We start from the raw sequence: 14,579 nt of genomic DNA, 5'->3' as shown, positions 1-14,579 counted from the left end.
TAAATGCGATAATGTGTCCAGTTATCATCCTAAGAAAATACAATTATTTTAGAGCGTTTGAAGGATCATAGCCCGAAAAGCATTCTCAATATGGAATGTGGTTGTCCCCAGCGAAAAGCAAACATCACCTGTGCCAAATCTCACACCTCTGTCTCAGAATGTGTTCTCCTCTGAAACCCACCTCTGTCCCAGTGTCCCTCATTACATTTTTGTTTCTTTCAACACCCTCCCTGCCGCTTATATGAATCAGAATCAGAATCAGAATACTTTATTGATCCCTGGGGGAAATTATTTTTTGTTACAGTGCTCCATTTTAAACCAACATTAAGACAAGACAGACAATACGCTAACTAAGAATAGTACAATATATACATATATATACATACATACATACATAAGTCACTTATAAATAAATATTTGGAAAAGAAACATGTGTAGTTGTAGCAGCAAACAGTGTGTTAAGTGGATGCATTGTACAGGGAGATGGCCACAGGCAGGAATGATTTCCTGTGTCGTTCAGTGGTGCTTTTCGGTAATCTCAGTCTCTCACTGAACGAGCTCCTGTGACTGACCAACATTTCATGGAGTGGGTGGGAGGTGTTATCCAACATTGTCTTTATCTTGGACAGCATCCGCCTCTCCGACACCACCTTGAGGGAGTCCAGCTCCATCCCCACAACATTGCTGGCCTTACGGATCAGTTTATTAAGTCTGTTGGCATCTGCGACCCTCAGCCTGCTCCCCCAGCATGCAACAGCATAGAGGATCGCACTGGCCACAACAGACTCATAGAAAATCCTCAGCATTTTCTGGCAGATGTTGAAGGACCTCAGTCGCCTCAAAAAATAGACGACTCTGGCCCTTCCTGTAAAGTGCTGTGGTGTTTTTAGCCCAGTCCAGTTTATTGTCAATGTGTACTCCAAGGTATTTATAGTCCTCCACAATGTCAACACTGACCCCCTGGATTGAAACAGGGGTCAAGTGTTTCCTGGTCTTCCTGAAGTCCACGATCAGTTCCTTGGTCTTTGCCACGTTGAGCTGCAGATGATTCTGCTCACACCACGTGACAAAGGAGTCGACCATAGCCCGGTACTCTGTCTCATCATCCCTGCTGATGCATCCAACCACCGCAGAGTCATCAGAAAACTTCTGAAGATGGCATGTCTCTGTGCAGTGGCTGAAGTCTGTGGTGTAGAGGGTGAAGAGGAAGGGGGAGAGGACAGTCCCCTGTGGTGCCCCTGTGTTGCTAATCACCTTGTCAGACACACACTGTGGGAGACGTACATATTGTGGTCTTCCTGTCAGGTAATCAACAATCCAGGACACCAGAGAAGCATCCACCTGCATCGCTGCTAACTTATCACCCAGGAGGGTCGGCCTGATGGTGTTGAAAGCACTGGAAAAGTCAAAAAACATGACCCTCACAGTGCTCGCCAGCTGGTCCAGATGGGTGTAGACACGATTGAGCAGGTAGATGATGGCGTCCTCTGTTCCGAGACGAGGCTGATAAGCGAACTGAAGGGGATCCAGATGTGGTCTTACTATGGGTCGCAGCTGGTCCAGGATGAGCCTTTCCAGGGTCTTCATGATGTGGGAGGTCAGTGCCACGGGCCTGTAATCCTGGGGGCCACTGGGACGAGGCGTCTTTGGTACAGGGACGAGGCATGTGTACAAAAGTCAAGTGTACAAAAAAAATTACAGCTAACTTCTCATCAAACAATTCCAAAAAAGTTGGACATTATAGGAGTCGACGCTTTTGTCGCTGTTGTCACGTTTACCCTCAAAACAACAGCTTTTTCAAGTACTAAAGCAGAGATGTACTGTAGCAGTGTAGCTGTAACCCTGTACAAATGTTCTGCTCCGCTGGGGAAACCGCATTTTCCAGATGTTTTAAAAAGACATCTTGAGTGAAAGCAACACAAAGTTAACAAAGTCTTTATCCAAGAACGCGTAGCGTCCAAGAAGTTGTTCTTTTTCCCGTCCAGTTTTACAGTCCAGACTGAGGTTGAGTCCCTATTCTTCCCACAGAATTGCTTCTACAAAGCAATCAGCAGGTGTGGTTAGAGGTGTTAATTACAGGGTTGGAGAGGGATGATTTGTATCTGACTAGTGTTTGTGTGTCTGTGTGCAAAAGAGAAAGTGATGGGCTAAATTGTAATAGTTTATACGGTGTCTACTTTTTAAAACCAGTCAGAGAGGTTTCGGATGTATCCAGTATGAAGTTAAATGGGTTGCTGTTCATAATTTAGTGTTACTTCTTACAATTACTGTGTTGGTACATCCCTTAAAAAGCCATCACTTGTCTGGCCTGGTTCATTGGCACAGATCCTGGTTGTGTAGCATTTCCACTGACCTGCCCAGAACAACTTGCCTGTCTTTTGGCCCACCACCACTCTGCTGCTGCACCCGTCTGGTTTAGACTGTACTGAATTTGTGCCAGCTGGACCTGCCATTCCTTTGAATCCATCCATCAATCTGTAAAAACTCTAATTTTTTCACCCAAATTTTCACCAGAGGTATTGCAACACTCAAATCCTGCTTTGCTTTTTCCATTTTCTTACATTTCTGGCCTCCATCTTAATGTTATGTATCACTCCAAGTCCCCACTCACCCCTCTTCTGGTGGAAGTGTTTGCATAAACCTTCCATCTAAATTCTTTCCTGGACAGCAAACAGATGCAACTTCTGTGTTGTAGTGCACACTGCAGTAGACATGTGCGACACAAACAAATGTGCCACTGGGTATACCGGCCGTGCGATCTTGCCAGCTGGAACATTTGCCCCTAATCACTATGTGCAATTCCATTACATCCTCAACCACGCAATTTCAAAACCTCTCTTGTATCCTCTATTCAGTCGCTTGCCTATTCATCTGCGTGTGTTACTGTTTATTCATGTTTTTTTTAAAGATTTGTCTGTGTGTGTCTACAGAAAGTCAAGAAGTGTCATCATGTCCACAATTTTGCAAATGCACTTGCGTATATTTATGTCTGGGTTCGGAGCACAAAAGATATGTTTGAGCCTCTTTGCTCGACAGCGAAGACGACCCTCAAAAATTTTCTGTCTCTCACTTGTGCGTTTCATAACAGGTTGTTTCACATTTACCATGGAGCTTAGTGTCATCTTTTCTATAATTAGCCATTCAATTCTAATGAGGTGTTTTTGAAGGGCTGAAGAAAACCACTCACCACCAGCTAGCGTAGCTCAGCCCACATTGCCAAATTAAAGAGAAGCTTGATCTTTAAGGCCAGGCTTAGCCTGAGCCAGCACTCACAGATGGTAGGCTAGTGCACTTTAGTGAGTGGTAAACATAGAAAACATTGTGGAAAAATAGTGGAAGTGCAGGACCAAGTACGTTTGCTTTATCTTTGGCATTACATCGGAGTTACACAGCATTGTGTCTGAGTTATTTTACATATGAGCCAAAAACGCGCGTTACTGAAAACATGCAGGTTAACTTTTGCCCTTTTTTGTCCTCTCATGTCTTGTAACGTAGAGAGGAGTACTGGAAGTCTAGGGCTGCGGCAAAATGAGAGGTGCCAAAGGCTTTTACTCAGGTGTGTGTGTGAGGGTGGACACTGATGAAGAAGAAGATGACTTGTATCAATTGGCTAGACAGAGATCGAGCTGGAAAAGATGGGCAGCAGGTTAGGATGATTAAAGATATAGATGGAAATGTACTAACAAGTGAAGAGAGTGAGCTGAGAAGATGGAAGGAGTGCTTTGATGAGTGGGGAAAATGAAAGAGAGGAGGATGGAGAGAGGAAAGTAAATGAATGAGGAAGTGCAGAGGATTAGCAAAGAGGAAGTGAGGTCAGCTCTGAGATGGTTTGGACATGTGCAGAGGAGGGATAGTGGATATACTGAGCGAAGGATGTTAAATATGCAGGAGGTAAACCACAGAGAAAGTTTGTTTGACAGTACAAAGGATAGGATGAGATGGTGGCAGATGATCACATGATCTGCTGTGCTTTTAGACAGCCATCATTAGCTTACCTACTAGTTTGAGTAGTTTCCGTTTTAGTATTATGACTAATTTGGAGCCATAATTAGCCGTTTGAGGAAATGCCATTTTTGACACTTAACTTCGACTTCATTTTTTTTCAATCATGATAGTTCCTGTTTAACTCTTTTTTTGCCACCAACTGGTGAAAGTATTATTCAGAGCTTGTACAGGACATTATTAGTATACAGTATTCAGTAGTATCCAGTATAAAAGATTTTTGCCTTTACAGTTACGTGCAACAGTTTTATTCTATTTTGTTCCAGGTTTTTAATCAGTTGTAGTGTTTTATGTATGCTGCAGCTGTCAGATAAATGTAGTGTTGTAGAAAGGGGGATCGTTCTTTTCAGAAGAAACCTAAAAATGCTCCATTACAGTATGAGGACCTCAAAATCAAATGAGGTAATAAATGTACACAGTTAATACCACACCAGTGATTCGGCTGCGGACAATCTGTACCAAATGTGCATTAATGGAGAGGTACCCATTGCTTAATGACACGCTATGCTGTACAAGCTGGTGCCGTGCCGGTCTATTTATAAGAGTAGAGGATCCCTCTGGGTTGGTGTAAATAAAGGGGGTGAAGGACCAGCTCAAACTGGACTCATGTGGGTTATTCTCTTCAAAAAACAATTCAAGCTTCCCCGGCTGTGTTGCTCTGCAGAGATAGAAGCCACGCCCCTCGAGTCGAGCTTTAAAAGGGTTTGTGCGATCCGGTCGATGTTTATGCTGTGGAATATTAAGTGCTTTTCAGGGTACCGGATGGAAATGTATGGCGTCCCGCTTGGCACTATATCCTCATTTGCCAGATGTCCTTTACTTTACTGCTTCTTTTATCTCTTCTCTCCCTCTGTTTTCTCCTTCTGAAATCCCTCTGACAGTGCCACCTCCCAGACTAGAATCTTAATGAGTCAGACAGATTCCTGCCTTTATATTTATAGGGCGAGCTACAAGCATTTGCCTGCACAAAATCTCACAACTGACACAGCAATTACAGGTCTGTGCAGACTGTCTGCGTTTTTGAACCGTGACCAGGAGGATGTGACCAAAAATGACCACGACCTGCTCGGAGTTGCAGTTAGACACATGGAGGAGCACCGCTGTTGTGCGGCTTGGTCCTGATGTTTCCTAAATAGAGTACATGTATTGAGGTGAGAATATAACTAGGATCCAGACAACGCTGACTAAGCCAATAGTTCAGAAATTGGGTAAGGATGCAATGTTCAGTAGTTTTACGGCCCATATCAACTCATTACTCAGTACCGGGTTCAGTTTTCAACATGTTTTTAAGCCGCATGCCAGTCACAGACCATGAATGAATGCCAGCCATTCACAACCAAACAGCCTAGCCACAATTAAGAGCTAATTGTCCTAGCTGCCCTCAAATGACAACAAGCTGACCGTCAGATGGTGTTTATGAATGAAGGCTAGTTATTTCTTGCTGCAGTTCTCTGACTTAATATTTGGCCTGAATTTGAAGGCATGCCCGTGTTTCCAACAGGCCAGTCGAGGGTAAGAGAGTTTCTCTCACCTTAAGGCCTTGCTGCTCCACCACTGCGCATAAATCAACAGCGTCGGCGGGTCGATGCCGTGTTTGTTTGCCTCTGCCTTGCATGCCTGTGTACAGTAGTGATATGTGTGTGTGTGAGAGTGAGCGAGATCTGTCAGACTAAGCAGTGTCCCTGCTGGGAAGGTGGATACAGTACAAGGTTTTAGTGTGCCGCCTCTAACCTAGATGTGATAAAGGCCAAAATGTGACCACGCCTTAACACGGCACAGCACATTTAGCACTTGTAAGCCTTTCTAATGCCCTTTCCCTCTGCCCCTGATGACAACCAGAGAAGGAGTACTCTTGGCAATCCACTGTTAATACAAGGGAACCCACTTTATGACGAAAATTATGTTCTAATGACCCATAATAGCCATATATTTCTTCACTGCTTCTCCTTAAAGCTTGTGGTTTGGGTTTCATTGACAGAGAAGTGCTGAAGTAAGAAGGCATGGTAAAAAAGGGAAATGACTAAAATATACTCAGAAGCTAACAATACCACGTGTATTATCAAAGATTCTTTATCATAACCAGTTAAATGTAATATAACGTGGTAACTGTTAGCTATTGTTGAAATCCAATGTGATATTTGTCTTTTTACACTAATTACTAAAAGAAGGTTAATTATAAATGAATGTAAAACTTAAAGCCCTGTCAACTCACAGAAAGTTCCTGGGCTTAAGACATCCTGGTTTTCTGGAGCCTTTCTGGAGTTCTCCGTGTGCCTGCCAAGGTTTTCTCACCGTTCAAGGGGAATGTATATTAAGTTTTTTTTTGTTATTCAAAATTGGCCATAAGTGTGGATGTGAGCATAAACGGTTGTCTGTCTCTTTGTGTTAGTCCTGCGACAGATTGGCGACTTGTCTGGGATCTACCCCGCCTTGTCTAACTCTGAATTGGATAAGCGGAAGTATGTGGATGAATGGATTAGCGATTGACCATGTGACTGTGCATATGAACATAAACAGCTGTCTTGCTTTGTGAGCCTTTTCATAGACTGCTGACTGGTATTGTCACTACTGCGCAATCTGAGCAGGGGTCTATGCTCCAAGATCTCCATGCACTTCTTATTTTATCTCTAATTGGACAGACATTAATAGAATCATAGTCAGAGTCTCTATAATGGTAAAAGTGAGTTTGGACACTGGGCCAGAAACCAAGTTTTAGAAAAAAATCCACCTATGATGAAGACACCATTTAATTGAGAGTTGGAGTAGCTCTGCTGGAACTGAACTATCTAAAAAATCTTTTCTATACCAACCGAAGCATCCGTTTTGTTATTATGCCAAAAATGTTGGCGCTCATCGCGAAAACTGTACTTGGAATTCAAAGAATGTGATCAGTACTATTACAGCCCATTCTTTAATATGACTGTCAGCTGAGTGAACTACAGTTTATAAAGTGAGCCTTATACGACAGTTTTACCTCAAATACCAGCCTTGTTTAGTGGATAATTACACTTACGTCAAATATTTAAATGACCACAAAGTACATAAATGCATCAGCTTGTAAACACTACAAACTGGTTAATGTTTGGGATTTGCCGTTAAATCTGATTCCTAGACTTTGAAATTCCCCAATTTTAACTGCAGTGAGGAGCCTGTTCGGAGGCCTTCATCTACAAACACTGCTTTGCTGTTCTTGGAAGTGCGAGCTACCATCTGTTGTTTATTGTTCAGTTGTTGCTCTTTACTCTCTTTCTGGCCACTGTGGTCCATTCAGGCACCAAATGCCTGTCACTGCATTTTAACCAAACTGTTCAAACATTGTCACTCCATTTCACTTTAGTTGATTACACAGTTTTTTAATCTCCATATTAAAAAGTTGTTCAACTCGACTGATTTGCCGTGAACATGTTTTTGATTACACAAGCGCGATATCTGATTTCTCAAGTGTTCTTCAACAAGTGTGTTAAAGTTCTCTTCTTCACTGGCTCAGATCAGCGTCACCAACATGTGGTCCACACATGGCAAGTGCGCTTTATTTGGCACCTGATGAGAATACGGAAAAAATAGCGCGTATTGAGAAGCGAGCGTCCCTGCCTGTGTGCGTGGAGCGTCAGGAGGCAATGGAATGATGTCATGTGGTACAAGGTGGTCTGCTGCAGACGCACATCCTGTGGCTTCTGTTACCAAAACTGCAAAATGTCCTTGACTTGCATTTTAAAATACGCAAGCATTTTTCCTTTTTTTCATACGCTGTGAAACACACTCACACAGACGCATGCACTTTCTTTTTTTTGTGCCCCCTAACTTCCACATTCACTTACATGCATATATATCCCGAGACAAGAGAGCCCAAAACAAGGGAGTGGCCATGTCCTGATCCAGCAGTGGTTTAACCTGGCACTGACCAGTTCTCTAGACCGATGGAAGCTGACAGCAGTTTCCTTCAAATGAGTATTTATGTAACAGATGATGCATGCTTAGAGGTCAGGGCCCTGCCACCATCTACTGTGTGATTAGTGAGTGGTTTGGGGTTTCGGTGACACATGCGAATACACACACGTGCATAAAGGCACTCATCGCATACATGTGAAGCTGACAAGCTGACCTTCATGTGCATGCACATGCCTATTTTCTGATTGGACCAAGTCTCAGTACAGAAGAACACATACTCTATGTATGTGAAGCACATGCCCACTGGCAGCTGCTGTACTCTACAGCTGCACATCACTGCTGTTTATGGAAAACAGTTAAATCCAGAGAGGGAGACTCATGGTTTGGATGAGTTTAATTCTTCTGAAGTTGCAATTAAGCTAGAAAAACATTTCCAAAATATGATTATAATGATGATAAATTAGCTTAATTAAAGCGAAGCAATTACCTCATTATGATATCTGACTAGCTGTGTGTGTGTGTGTGTGTGTGTGTGTGTGTGTGTGTGTGTGTGTGTGTGTGTGTGTGTGTGTGTGTGTGTGTGTGTGTGTAAAAAATCAATGGATTTTGGCTCCTTTGTGTTGTCTGTGTAGGTTCTCCATTATCCAGGTCAAGTATACTTAAAGTCCAGTCACCTTCTTTCTAAGCTCCGTAAGGTCCTTTGTATTCCTTTACTGGCAGTTTATGATATATTTCTATGTCTATGAAATTTCAATTGCTGTAGTTATGTTTAAGATTTATTTTTATGAGACTTATTTTTACAATACTTTGCAAAAGTGTTGAGTTTACCCCTCATTTTTATTTAATATTTCGCTTGCAAGTAGCCCGACTTTATTTGTCATTTTTTAAAAAATGGTCTTGAGCAATAGTTCTCCTGGTTTTCTGAAGCTCTTTCAAAGTTTTTCTGTGGACACTGACTGCCCGTTCACATATTTTTAGACCAGTCCTCTTGCCTGCCCATTTTCAGAGGACATACTATCTTAATATTTTTTTGTTAAACCACTTAACACTTACCTGTGAATCATTCAAGCATGAAAAAAGCTCTTAACTTAAACGATTAGCCAGTGTTGTGTCTGCCCATAACAGAAAACTTATCAACAAACCCATTTAAAATAGTATCTTTAAAGTACCATGTTGTGTAACTGTATTCGCTTCATGTAAGACAGGTTGACAGGCAGAAAATGTTATTTTTGCACCAACACGTTATTTCCAAAGTGCTATTGGCTGAAAACCTGGCATATCTCAACACACTGTGCAGTGTGTCTATTTTAAAAAAATCTGATGAAGCTGGACAAGTAGAGGACAAATGAATAAGTGACAAGCCTAAAAGAAACGATCTATATAAAATGAGCATTATCTGAAAGTCACGTCCTTATGAAATCCAGCAAAGACACGAAAGAGGACCTGAGAGATGGATCTGGCCCCTAATCCAACTGCTGTTCGCTGAAGCCTCATCAAAAATGATCTCAGTGGAAGGGTGGCTGTCAAGAAGCTATTTTTAAGGAAGGGGAACGGGGAGAAAAGGCTGAGGTATGCCAACTTCATAGGTTTTGGACTGGAAATAAGTGGCAACAGGTCTTGTAGAGTGATGAATCTAAATTCAAGTCAAATCATTGACAGTATGAAATCAGGAGAGAGATACAAAAGAGTGTCTACAGTCATCTTTAAAACATGTTAGAGGATCTTTCATGATTCTGATCTACTTTTCAGCCAGTAATATTGGGGATATTTTCAAACTGTATGGAATAATGACTGTAGAAAAGTACAGTCAGGTTTTAAACCACTGTACAATGCCATGTGAAAAGTATCTGATTGCTAACAGGTTCTTTTTTTTAGAAGGATCTATGACAATGATCCCAAACACATTGTCAGTATAGTAAAAGTATACCTGAATAGAAAAACCCAACATGGAACACTATCAGTCGTGGTTTGGCCTCCTCAGAGCCGGGATCTTAACGTTATTGAAGCCGTGTGGGATCATTTTGATAGAGTAAAAGCAGCTGACAAAGAAGAGCTTTGAATGCCCTTCTAGAACGCTGGAGAACTATTCCTGAAGACTAGTTACACAAATTAGAAAAACAGCGCTTGCTTTTTTTTTCTTGACGAATAAGCAGATATGAATAGTGGATAAACTTGCTCACATGGCTAACTGACCATTACATATGTCAGTAGTGTACCTTATATCTGGAATGGATCACGTCTGTGCTGAAATCACACCTCTCTGTGTCAAACAGAGCACTGTAAAAGTCCTAGAAAGGTCTTTTGTTGGGGCCCATGAGAAAAGTCGCATGCTTCAGTTGACCACAGTCACATACTGTGTAGGGCTCTCACTTTTTCCCCCCCCTCTGGAAATATTTTATGACATGGTCTCAGTTTTGACAAGGCATCCAAAAAGCTATTACAAGAACCAAACTTTTTCTGCACTATAAGTCTCTTATTCCATTTCATCATTTCGCTGTGCATTGCTGTTACATCTACCTCCGTCTCATCATTCTTTGAAAAGCCTTTATGTTTCTCTCTTCTTCTCTCTTCTGCCCCTCACTTCAGTGTGAGACTTAGCACCACACAGGGGTGCTTTATGCAGTCTGTTTGTTCTGCAGGACCAAGCGTCAGCTCTATCCCGGCCTTGCTGGTGAGCGAAGTCTGATGAGAAATGCTGCTACTGCGAGAGATAGACAGCTACTAGATATTAGATCTGAGACTCGAGCGGTTCTGTGCGTGTGCGCGAATGCTTGACAGACGTACGCCGACACAGACACACATGGACACACAAATTGTTATTATTAAAGTGCTGTCGTAGCTTATAAAAATATAAAGAGGAATGCATGTATCTCTCGCCATCGCTGAAAAGACGATGATTTTTTTTCACAGCTGGATGAATTTCTGAGCCAGCACATCTGTCAAGAAGCAATAAAGCACCATCACACTCCCTATCCTATATACTTTTTAATCATTAGATCCATCAGGTATCATTTTAGATAACTCATGAATGAGTTCCTAATTTTCATTAACATTCAGATAAGTACATATGTACTCGTATCTAGGGGCTGCTGTAACAGTGTGTGTGTACGTGCATGAGTGCACTTCCTGGTGGAATCTGTATGCTTTTCTCTGTTGAAGGCACTTTGCAAAGGTCATTGGAAAACCCCTAGATTTCAAATATTGCAATTCATCTTCTTCTGCTGACCTCCAGAAAGGGCTCACAAACTGATTAGGTAATAATTTCTTCCTGTTCACTGTCTCCCACTCCACCCCTCTTGATCCTTCCTCCTGACTTTCTTTTCATTTCCTGTGTGCTGTATAGTATAACACCTGCTTTTCCTGAATCTGTTTTGTGCCACACAACGAAATGTAATAAATCACAAACTCCCTCTCATTCCTCCTTTATATAGCTTTTTTTCTTACCCTTTCTCTTACATCCCATTCTAGCATTTTCCTATTTTTCCATCCAGAACTTTATCCAACCCCCCAAACACCCCCACAGGGCACGTGGCAGAAGGCGATTTACATAGCACACCACAGACATTCATGGATTTTTGTCTGAGAGCTTGCATGCTCTGTTTTTCTCCTTTCAGGGTTTAAGAGACCATAATATGATATGTGGTTGAAGAGAGTACATTGACATTTGGGAAAATGCACATTTGTTTTCTTGCCAAGAGTTGGATAAGAAAATCGATACCACTGTTGTGTTTATGTGTGAGCTTCAGCCAGTGGCTGACTTGCTTAGCTTATCATAAAACAGGAAACAGTGACAGGAAATAGGAAAACAGCTAGTCCGGCTCTGTCAAAAGATAATAAAATCTGTTGATGTGCATCTCTAAATCTACTAAGTGAGATTCAGATGGACTAAAAGTGTTTGGGGCTTTTTTCACCCTTGATTAAAGCAAGGCCTTCTGTTTCCCATTGCTTTCACGCTATACATTAATCTAAACTAACTGTTTCCTGGCTCAAATTCAGACTTCCCGTAACTTACAGACTGGGAACTTGTAATAGTTTTCGTATCGTTGAGTGTGACAGTGTTTAATTTTCCCTGCATTTTTGAGTCAATCTTCTCGAGCGTTCAGACACTTTTCCTGATTCTCTTTCAGATCCTTTCAAGCTAGCTGTTCTGTGCATCTATAAATCTTCAAGGCTTTCTTGGTGGCTACACGCACATCCGAGCATAAAACCTAAACCAAACAGATAGCCGGCACTCTGTGAAAAAACACACAGTAGGAGAAAATTCTTCAGGTTTAGACTCATGAGCCATTTTTGAAATTCTGTGCGACACTTACATGTATGTAGCAAAGTTCCTTGGCATTTATAAGCAGCTGTTTCTCTGGCTTAAGGCTGCTTTTCTAGTTTGATCAGTGGCTATGTGGGAAAAGAACTCTTCATGACTAACAGCATGACATGCCAAGAAAAACAGAAAAAACACTAGATGTTTTTATTATGTACAGGAAGGCATGAGTACGCACCCAGCTCTTTGTCTTTTGACATGTTTATCTATGCTATGCCTCAAACAAGATTCAGAAGCATCACCACTGATCCCAAAAAGATGTGTGTAGGATGTTTAAAGCTTCAGCAGCTGCATGGTTGCAATAACGTATGCGTATATTTTTTAAAAAAGTGTGTTAATGAAAAATATTCAAGGGGACCAATTATGCCCCTCATTCCAGCTTCTACCTTTATTCTTTATCAGAGCAGTTATGCATGATTCATAGTGCAAAATATTCCTTTTTCATCTTATTCTATTCCTTAGGGGATGAACTGAAGGCTTGTACTATCTGAAAGAAGCTGTCTTAGCACCTTTTATTGTCTGGTAATTTTTCCTTTAAGCCAACTTAATTTTGATTGGTTCCTTCTTATAAACAGAAGATTTGAACCGCAGGTGGGTGAAGCTACTGAAACCGAATGATTACGACAGTCTGAAGCCCGAGCTGTTGTCTCACAGAAATAACTTGGTCATGTGCAGGCCTGATGGTCTGAAACTTTGACCATGTTTAATATGAGCATTCCAGCAGTGTGCATGTAAGAAAATGAACAAGAGCTTAAGACTCATACCTGGTTGTTCACAAAAATTCACTTTTTCTGTTTTGTTTTTTGCTTATGTTTCCCACATATCACCAGGAAAACCATTATCGGCGCAGGGATATACAAGATAAGCACAGCAGCAGGCCACCAAGCCACAAACAAGCAGTTGCATGTTGGGAAAAAAAATGTGCTCTTTTTTTCAAAAACTGTTTTAGCTTGGTCTAGGCTCAAGGCCAAGGGAGCTGTATTGTAAACAAACAATTAAAGCAGGGTGTTTTTGTGTCTTTTCGTAGCTTCAAGCAGAACCTTGTGTCCCCAGAGAAAATGTTGTGGTAAATTTAAAGAGTAATAATTGTGATCTTGCCGAAAAACACTGTAATAAAGCAAACGAAACAAGGTCTTTTTTGCTTGAATAGTACAAGAAAAAGCAACTGTTTTTTTTTCTTCTGTTTCCTGAATAACAAAGCCCTAATTTCACAGTTACAGTGAAAACACTTAGTAACAGTTTTGTTTTTAACTATAAAAAGACCAGTTTGAAGCCAGATGCTAGACAAAACCATGTGTATTTATAGGATCTTAGTGCTCACAACAAGGCAATTGTTTAATTGAGTAATGAAACTATGATCTTTCAGTCATTTCCAGCTGTGTATCGCTCAGTTGTCACCAGTTTTGTGTTGGTGTAGCAGTGGGGAACAGCCCTTTGTGCAAGATGCATTTCCACATCTGGTGTGTGTTTATGAGTCTAAGCTGGTGCAAAGTAACAAAGGGTGAGTAGTTACCCTGCTTGCGGTTGGCTTTTAATAGGATAGTTGGTGTTGTTGCTGTTGTACATATGGGTGTACCAATATTTGTATCTAAAAATCGTAAGAAATTTGAAGGACTTTTAAGACATTTTCATTACCAACTAATATGCAGTTCAGTCCAATATATAATATATATATGACTCAAACAGTGATTGAGTTATGGAGACAGGAACATCTTCACTTTTCACCATGATAGTGATCCAAAACACACTGCCAATGCAGTAAAAGCAAAGCTGAATAAAGAAAAAACACAGAATGGATGAGTATCAGTCATGGATTGGCCTCCCCACAGTCTAGACCTTTTTTGCACCACGGACAGGTTTATGTTTGTGGGCCGGACTTTAAGGTGTCGTGGATAAATACAACAAAATAAAACCAGTACCAATACCAAAAAAAGAAGATTTATTAAAAACACAAGGGAAAAGACCCAGGGAAACTGAGTTAACGATAAAGAAATAACGCTAAAAAATGATAAAAACCCTGAAAACTATGATTTTCACACCTGAGCCTCAACTCTCGCGGGCCGGTGCCAAATGACTCACGGACTGGTCCATGGCCCAGGGGTTGGGGACCGCTGGTCAAGACCTCAACATTATCGAAGCAGTGTGGGATCATCTTGACAGGGAATGAAGCAAAAGTCAGTCAAAATCTAAAAAGAAGAGCTTTTCAAGAAGCCTGAGGAACTATTCCTGGAGAGTATTCAAAAGATGACAAGAAAGCTTCCCCTAGAGGAGGGGTCCCCAATCCCAGTCCACGAGGGCTGGTTTCCCTGCAGGTTTTAGATCTCACCCTAGGTCAACACACCCGAATCACATGATTAGTTCATTACCAGGC

General features: G+C 41.5%; 1 protein-coding gene across 2 annotated transcripts in view; it reads left to right on the top strand.

Annotated features, from left to right (window-relative positions):
- The window catches only part of usta (uronyl 2-sulfotransferase a), a 59,287-nt gene that overhangs the window by 11,041 nt on the left and 33,667 nt on the right, over window positions 1-14,579 (top strand). The gene's annotated exons all lie outside the window — the stretch shown is intronic.

This window comes from Maylandia zebra, linkage group LG15 (genome assembly GCF_041146795.1).
Source record: "Maylandia zebra isolate NMK-2024a linkage group LG15, Mzebra_GT3a, whole genome shotgun sequence".
Lineage (NCBI taxonomy): Eukaryota > Metazoa > Chordata > Actinopteri > Cichliformes > Cichlidae > Maylandia > Maylandia zebra.
Note: the sequence above shows the minus strand (reverse complement) of the source record. Positions and strands in the feature narration are given on the sequence as shown.